This window comes from Amblyomma americanum, chromosome 4 (assembly GCF_052857255.1).
Source record: "Amblyomma americanum isolate KBUSLIRL-KWMA chromosome 4, ASM5285725v1, whole genome shotgun sequence".
Taxonomy (NCBI): domain Eukaryota; kingdom Metazoa; phylum Arthropoda; class Arachnida; order Ixodida; family Ixodidae; genus Amblyomma; species Amblyomma americanum.
Window position 1 is genome coordinate 3,494,917 of NC_135500.1, and position 9,199 is coordinate 3,504,115.

The 9,199-nt window shown below is 46.6% G+C and overlaps 1 pseudogene; it reads right to left on the bottom strand.

Annotated features, from left to right (window-relative positions):
• Window positions 1-7,528: 7,528 nt before the first annotated feature.
• Window positions 7,529-8,054, bottom strand: LOC144127721 (uncharacterized; annotated as a pseudogene).
• Window positions 8,055-9,199: the final 1,145 nt, after the last annotated feature.

A 9,199-nucleotide genomic window follows, 5' to 3' on the forward strand; every position in this document is an offset into this window, starting at 1 on the left:
CACCGTCATATCATTGGCCCTCCCTCAGCCTCACTAACAGTCGTTTTAAAACAAGTTATTTTTGCAGTCGGCAGCTTCTGGCGATATTACTGAGTAATCATCATTACAGTAATAAACATAAACAGTAATAAGACCCCTCAAGGCACTATTGGACGACAGGCTTATATTGTCGTGTTGGCGCGTGTACGTGTGTGAGTTGTTTGAGCTAATACGTGAGACAAAACCGAGAGAGCTACGAGTTGAGCCCCAAAATATCACTCTGCCTTTACTTCTGGCATGCACTGCATGCATACATGTGCCCTGCACTTATAACATTTCATTGTTGTCTATAGGCACTGCCAGAACAAGGCAACGCATTATTTGTGTCTGTGAACAAAAACTAATGTACGCCAAGAATATCTGTAAAATAATGCAGTTGCGTTTACCGCGATACTTAGATTAAATGCTAAGCACTGAATAGTATCATGACAAGGAATGTATGTAGGTAGATCGCTTAATTATCATTTCCCGATGACACTGTGATTGCACTAGGTTTTCTGAATTTCACTGCTTCTAATCTCCCGCAATTTCCTGCAGTTTGGTGCGTGCTCGTCTGATGACCCTTCCGCGCGCGCGGATGGAAGATGATGAAGACTGATCTTTCAAACTACAGCGTGGGAGACTGGCAATTTAACACGCGCGAACGCGGGTACGTGACGAAGATGGCATTGATTAGCAGTTTTTTATTCGAGATGCTTGCTTTTAGGCATAATTAGAAAGGGAGAGAAAGTTAGAAGGAGTGTGTAGTGTCTCTTCCCGCTCGGGACGTCTTCTGGAAGAGAACGTCTGAGGCCGATTACAACTGATTAAATTACTTTATTTAACCAAACTGCAGCGCATCGCCATGTTCTCTCTTCTAGCCCCCATCTCCAGGTGTCTGGCCCTCTTCGTACTCGTCCGGCAGTGCGCCTAGGTAGCGCTGGCTTTCATTTGGGAAGACACTACATCCCCTCCTTGACCTTTAATGGTTCTGATCCGGTCAGTTGAGAACAAAGTCCGTCACTTTCTTTGGCAAATTTCTGCGAGCTTGACGGTCAGGGTACCTCCTGGTTTCTGGCTGGGGTGTGAGCTGTGGGTCGTGGTGGGCATTGTTCATGTCTTGCCTGGCTTCCGGTGGGTCTACGTTGCCAGGTCTTGGTCCAGCTTCTGGAGCTCCTGAGTGGTTCGTTGGTTTCTTCAGCAGAGGATTGTAGGGTCCCACTCTTCAGTGCTTTGGGTTTGTCGACCTCCTTAAGGTGCGAGCTTGAAGAACGAGGCATTCCTGGTGACCCCTTTGCTTGCATTCTCAGCGGTGATTGCTGTTCCCTGAACCCTTGTAACTGTGTAAGGCTGCAGTTCGTAAGGGGGTTCATGCGAGTGCAGTGCTGACGCTCTCAGTAACACTCTGTCTCCTTCTTTGAAGCCATGAAGAACCGCTCTACGTTTCTCGTCTGCATAGCTCTTCATTTTCTGCTTCTTTTCTCTGTCAATTGTTTCGAGGTCCTCGAAGCGGGGTTTCTCCTTGATCTGTGGTAACTAAGTGGCAATCTTCCTTCCAAAGAGGAGTTCAGCTGGCGTGTAACTCGTCGTGGAATGTGGCGTCGCTCTATAGTTCAGAGTCTATTCGCCGAGCTCTTGTTCCCAATTGCTTCCCGCTGTCTTCAAAGTTTTCTTTTCTTTTCATTTCATTTCATTTATTCTACCCTCAAGGCCCGAGGGCATTGAAGAGGGGAGTGGTTGTAGACAGGGGTTTAGTACAAGGCGTTTGATTTCTAATTATACGATGATAGCTAAGGCGGAACAAAAACGCTGATGGTCGATGATGGAGGCTGTACTTCCGGGAAGGTGGTTCCAGTCCTTTGCAGTTCGTGGAAGGAAAGACTCAGCTGCGCATTTTGTTTTAAAGAAAGGAATGCCGATTTTATGCGCATGATCAACTCGTGATGAAACATATGATGGAGGAAGTATAAGATCGCGGTGCAGTCTGGGGTTATGATACATTATTTTATGCATTAGGCAAAGGCGAGCGTGCTTTCGACGGCTAGCAAGAGATGGTAACTGTAATGTATTCTTCATAGAGGTTACGCTAGCGGTACGGTTATAGTTCTGAAGGATGAAACGTGCCGAGTTATTCTGAATTAATTCGAGGGAACTGATCAAGCTTTCCGTGAAGGGATCCTAAATGGACGCAGCATATTCCAACTTACTACGAACGACAGATTTATAGAGGAGAAGTTTCAAGGAAGTGGGGGCAGAGAGAAAGTTACGGCGAAGGTAGCCGAGGGCACGGTTGGCGTTGTTAATCATTGAATTGATGTGAAAAGACCAAGTTAGATCACTTGCTATGTGAACGCCTAAATAGCGGTATGAAGACACTTGTTCTAGTTCGATGTTATCTAGATGATAAGAGGTGGGGTGTATAGAAATGCGCGACACACGTAGTACTTTACATTTGGTTTTGTTTAGTTCCATTGACCACGTATTACACCACTCAAGAATTCCATTAGTATCTTTTTGCAAAAGAAGAGAGTCGTTAGGGTCGTTAATTTCACGAAATATTACACAGTCATCTGCAAATAAATGAATGTGGGAGGTAACGGAAATAGGAAGGTCATTAATATATATCAGGAACAAAAGGGGCCCAAGGACAGACCCCTGTGGGACCCCAGAATGCACGGAAGTGAATGGAGAACAAATGTTATTAGCCATTACAAACTGTGTTCTATTACAAAGGAAATATTCTAACCATGCTAAAACATTTGGGAGAAGATTTAGCTTGCTAACTTTAAAAAGAAGTAGTTTGTGACTAACCTTCTCGAAAGTCTTGGAGAAGTCTAGAAAGATACAGTCCGCGCATGAACGACGATCCAGAATAGCGTGAAGTTTGTGCGTGAAGGTAAGTAACTGCGTCTCGCACGAGAATGATTTGCGAAAGCCGTGTTGAGCGTCAGTGAAGGAGTTAGATTCGAGACAGGTAACTAACTTAGTGTATAGGATGTGCTCAAAAATTTTGCATAGTATGCTGGTTAGTGATATTGGGCGGTAATTAAGAGGGGAATTAGTACTACCTGACTTGTGCAACGGAACCACCTTCCCGATCGTCCAGTCCGCTGGAAGCACTGACGTCTCAAGTGACTGCTGGAAAATTTTGGAAAGGATGATTGAGGAATAAAGTTTAGTACTCTTCAAGAACTTCGCGTTAATTAAATCTGTTCCAGGGCTTGTATAGGTCTTAAGATTTTCTATTAATTTTTCTATTCCTAGGGGCTCGATGGATATTGCATCCATGATTGAGAATTGGCAGTCCTCCACTGTAGGAAACGTGACGTTGGAAGAAAGAACAAAATTGCGACAAAATGTTTCATTTAGAATTTTAGGACAATCAGTAATCGTTTTCATCTAACAATTTAATTGAATGATTTCTGTTGAGATTAATGGCACGCCAAAATTTTTTGGGATCATTTGTGAGCATGTTGGGCAGTGTGTGCCGTAGAAAATGATTTTTGGCGTTTTTCATTGCCGATACATACACGCTATTTGCCGCATGATAAGCTTCCCATTTAGAAACGGAGTTACATTTTTTTGCGTTTCGGTAAAAGCGTTTTTTCCTGTTACAAAGCCTTCTTATGTGAGCGTTGTACCACAGTGCATTTCAATGAGTTGTAATGGTGCGTAGAGGGATATATCTTTCCGTTAGTTCGTTAACCTTAGCAACGAAAATGTTCCAGTTCACCTGTGCCTCCCGGCTATCAAAATCTGTTAAAAATGCATCAAGAAATGAAAATAGTTCTTCGTTGACAGCCTGAAAGTCAGCTCTGCTATAATCACGGATACGCTTGACTTTCTTGTCAGCGTTATTGGAAGGAATGCAGAAATTAAACGAGACTAGGAAGTGGTCACTTATGCCGGGCATGCAGGTCAAGTCTGAAACGAGATCAGAATGGGATGTCAACACTAAGTCTAATATGTTAGCAGTGGTGTCTGATAGACGGGTTGGTTGGGATACTAGCTGAGAGAGGGAAAAGAGTGAACAAAGGTTCAAGAACTCATTGCCTTGCGACGATGGGGATGATTTAGGAGTTATTTCCGAAGACCATGTCAGCTCAGGAAAGTTAAAATCGCCTAACAAAGTAATGGGCACTGCAGGGGGCCGCGTAACAACAAGGTCAAGCACATCATGCAATTCTGATGTGAACGTGGAAGGATAATTGGGAGGTCGATAACATACACCAAATGTTTATAATGAATCTTTCAACCTCGCCATTTGCTTGTGGCCACAGGGGTGTTATCCTGCGATGTCGAATGCCACTGAGCTCCACGAAAGAAGCGAATGTATGTCCGAAGAAAGGAGGGCCATTGTCAGTCGTAAGGTAACCTAAGGTAACCTATGCACGGATAACATGCCCGCCGACAGCGACTGCCAAGGGCCATCTGGGAGCTGTGTCATGCACAATGGTGAACACGTTTTCTATACAACTGTTCTCTGACACAGTTCCCGGTTCCTGATTTCTGATTCCACTTTTCTGTCAATTCCTGGGAACCATATTTTCACTCTGAGTAGCTGTTTGGTTTTGACCATTCCCTGGTGTCCCCTATGTGCCAGCTCGATGGCTTCTAACTGCACGTCTTCGGGGATCACCGGTCTTGACCCTCTCAAAACAACATCAGTGTCAGTAACTGTTAGCTCAATTCAATTCAATTCACCTTTATTTTCAACATTTCGCAATGTTGACGGTCTTCCAGGCAAAAAGCTGTGGGGACAGCTTGACGAGGCCTGAAAGCCTGAAAGCCGGCGGCAGGCAACAGTGACAGCAGTAAAAAAAAGTTATACATGTACTGTTATTTCGAAAAAGACACATTTTATCATAAATTTACAAATATAAGAACAGAAGTAAGAGTAAAATACATCAAGGCGTTATACAAGGACCAGCGTATACATGCACACGAGATTACAACAAAGACAATCATTGCACTCAAGTTAGACATAAAGCTGACATTACTGTGTTTATAGGATGCAAGCACAGGTCACTCTAGAAATATTGAACGCAAAACTTTGCGACTTATTACAGGGCTTATAAAACTGGGCACATTGAGCTTATTTAGTAACATTGGTATTGTATAGCTTAGTGACTGTAGAAGGTAATTTGTTCAGCGGTGTGGAATCACCCATTTTTCAGGCGCGCGTGTGTTAGAAATATTGCAGCGTAGCGTTGCACCTGAAAGTGTCAATAAGAATTGTCTATACCTTTCATTAGCAAAGTGAAACTCGTTGATTAGCAAGGAAACTGCTTTAGCTTGTCAGCTTTCCACAGTCTCTCCGATGACGTCCGATCACTCGTCCTTAGGGCTGTGATGAGCAGTTGCATTTGAATGTCCCTTTTGCATGCCATTCCACTTTTTGCATCCTCAAAGCTTTGGGGGTAGCAGACTTCAGGATGAAAGAAACATACTCTTTTGTTGCAGCGGACTCTCTAGAGGAATCTGCATCCTTCCTTGGTGGAGGGTGTCTGGACAGGTAGTCTGCAGGGTTTTCTTTGCCAGGTATGTGCTGGATGTCAAAGAGTAGTGCTGTAGCCTAAGGCTGAGGCGTTCGAGTCTGGCTGACAGCTTTGCACTTGGGTTCTTGATTATGGACACTAGTGGCAGATGATCCGTCTTTACTGTGAACTTGCCTCCTGCAAGGTGCACGCGGAAGTGTTCAATTGTTGACACGATGGCCAGCATCTCCTTGTCAATCTGAGGGTATCTCCTCTCAGTTGGCGTTAATGCTCTGCTGTAATATACTAAGATGTTTGGTGCCCTTTCCTTTGGCGTTTCTTGGACCAACACTCCAACTATTCCACCAGGTCCAGCATCTGTGATGACATGTTTCCCGGTTAGCATCAAAATATGCTAGGGTCCGATGTCTTGACCACTCTTGTTTTACATCATCCAGGGCTTTCTGGTGCTCTTCCAAACAACACGACACTATGTTGTTGTGAGTGAGGCTTCTTAGTGGCTCAACTGTTTGGGCCAGGCCATAGATGAAACGGCTGCAATAATTTGCCATCCCAAGTAGGCTTCTTGCTTCAGGTGGATTTCTTGGTGGCGTCATCTTTGCCACTGCTTCTACCTTTTCACGGTCAACACTTGCTTCACTGGCAGTGAACACGAGGCCGTATAACTTATGTCTCCTCGATCCCAACACAGACTTTTGCTTGTTCAAGGTGAGGCTAGCATCTTCGAGGTGCTTTAGCACCAAACGGAGTTGGCGATCGTGCTCTTTGATTGTGTGGCCTGGGACAAGAATGTCGTCACTCATATTAATGATGCCATCTTCATTGGGCAGCACATGTCCTATGGCATCCTGGAATATCTCCGCAGCAGCATTGACTCCAAACAGGAGTCTCTTGTATCATCTTAGTCCACAGTGAGTTGAGAAAGTCGTTATCATTCTTGACTCTTCTAGCTCTAGGTGGTGGTACCCTTCATTGAGGTCGAACTTGGAGAAGGCCGCTGCACCATTTAGGATGCTGATTACATCTTCAAATGTAGGCATTAAATGTCGCTCTCTGGCGATGGCTCTGTTTACTTCTCGCATGTCAATGCATATTCTTACACAGTTATCATTGCGCTTGGGCACAATTACAATGGGCGAGTTCCATGGGTTTGGGCCAGTTACCCGTTCTATGCTGTCCTGATCTTTCAGGCGTCTCAGGTCTGCCGCCACTGCATGTCGCATCTGAAAGGGGATTCTGCGATGTTGTCGGGCCACCGGTTTCACGTCACTTGAGATGGCCAACTTCACCTGAAAGGTTTTCAGTCGTCTGAGCCAACCGAAGAAGTTTGGAAATTCTTTCTTGATGCTCACTGAACTTTCTTCTGTAACTCTCTGGACTATCTTGATTAGCCTCACTGCTGTGGCTGTTTTGTAGCTCAGAAGCGATGCTTGTCGCCCTTTTACTACATACACAGTTGCCTGGACACTCATATCTTTGGAGCAAAATGTTGCACTGAACATTCCCATCACAGGGATTTCTTGTGCGACAGCATACGTGATGAGCCGCGTACTTGTGCTTTTCAGTCTAATCTGAAGTTTGTTGCGCCAGGTCTCTTCACCAACCACATTTACACCTGCACCAGAGTCCGCAAAGAATTGTAGTGGTGTTCCATCTACCTCCGCAGTTACCACTGGCAGTTCACTTCCTGAGCTTTGCACATGGAAGACCGATTCATGAGAGCTTGAATGCTTGAGAGCACTTCCGGGTGCGTCCGACTTCTCTAGACAGCGCACAGCTTCCCTGGCTGTGCTCTTGCATAGCTTAGCAAAGTGATTCTTCTTCTGGCACCCGTGGCAGGTTGCTTCACAGGCCGGGCGTCTTGTCTTGCCCCCCTTGTGAGGCCATTTGCCTCCGCAGCATTAACATTTTTCTGCTTTCTTCTGGTCTTGCCAATGCCTCTGGCTGGCCCCTCTACTAGAATTCTGCTTCTTGACTGTAAGTCTCTGCACAGTTTCTGTGGGTGCAGGACGTTACCTGGTGGCCGCTTGGCGTTCGGCGACTTCAAGGCTCTGGCAAATTACTTAAAGTTGCGTTAGCTTGATGTCTGGCTCTCGCAGTGCGCTCCGGCGCAGGTTGGAGGACGACGTGCCTTCTATGATCTGAGACAAGTTCTTTGTCGACGTCTGTGAACTCACAAGTCTCCGCAAGTTTTCTCAGCCGTACTTGGAACTCGTCGATGGATTCCTCTGTGTTTTGTCTTCCCTGGCGGAAAATATGGCGCTCATACACGGCGTTCTTTTTGGGTGCGAAGTGTTCCTTTAGGCGTGTCACGGCCGTTTCGTAGTCCTCTCCCGTGTCGGAAAACGTCAAAAACGTGTCATGCACAGCTTCTCCGGCATAGTGAAGCAGCATGGTGCGCTTACGGGCGGTGTCTGTGACGCTCGCGGCCAACAAGAAATTGTCGAAGCGGGCTTGCCATCGCAGCCACCTCTGTGCAAGCGATGTTGGATCCGAATGTGGATCAAAAGGCGGAAAGGCCGGCAGGAGAGCCTCCATGCTTCTTGCCTGACGCGTCTTGCGGTGAGCGGGATTTTGTCTTCTGTGCGTGGTACTACCTTCAACACGTTGTTTCTGTAGCACGGCCTGCAGCTAAGCGTCTTCTCGTCTTCGTGTTTCTTGCCTCTGTCGGCTTCTCAAACGACGCACAGCCTCCTCGCCAGGTTATTGTAGTGTCTCTGCCCTCTACGCCTGAGGCCGATTACAACTGATTAAATTACTTTATTTAACCAAACTGCCTCGCATCGCCATGTGCTCTCTTCTAGCCCCCATCCCCAGGTCCGGCTCTCTTACTCGTCCGGCAGTGCACCTAGGTGGTACTGACTTTCATTTGGGAATACACTGCAGAGTGTAAAAAAGCCTCGCTTAAAAAGTGGCAAAAGTTCTCGATAAAGCAATTATCCAGAGCCCACTTGGGATAGTCGTCTTCAACGTCCCATCGCAGGCCTACCTTCCGTAGGAAGCGTCGTCTCACGGAGGCTGTAGCCGGGCACGTGCACAGCAAGTGTTTTGCGTCACACAGTTCAGGCGCAGCACCACAATGGGGACAGTTGTCAGTCACTTCTAAGCGTTTGTCACGCCACCGATGACGCACAGAGGGAGTCAGAGCCGCTCCTGCCCCCCGAATCCGGCGCACAGATACTTCCTCCTCCCGAGGGAGACTACGGGGGAGAGGGTACGAACACGGAGGAATTAGAGCGCGTGTTCGCTGACGCAAAGCTTGTTTCTCGGAAACATGGGACAGGAACGGATCTGGGGGAAGAGGGGAAGGTGGCGGGATGTCTGATGTGTCAAGGTGTGTCCTTGTATCCACATGAATATTGTGCGGATCGTGAGCATGGCCGTGAACAAACTGTATACGCACAGGACAGGGGTATTTTTTGCAGAGTTGGTGAATGGATTGTGTAATTTGGAATGTGCGCCGGACAGCCTTAAGCTGCTTATGGGCGTCAAGAGAGTCAATGTAAATGTGAACAACATCGAAAGTGGGTACGAGTGGAAGAGAAGCAATTTCACCGTGTATCGCTTGAAGATCCAAGGCAAGGGGGGTGCAAGTATCCGCGCTATATGTAGCGTGGGAGTTAAGATGAGGATGGGGGGACTGTAAGCTGCGGTAACTCCCTGCAGTGCTGTGTGTGATGCAT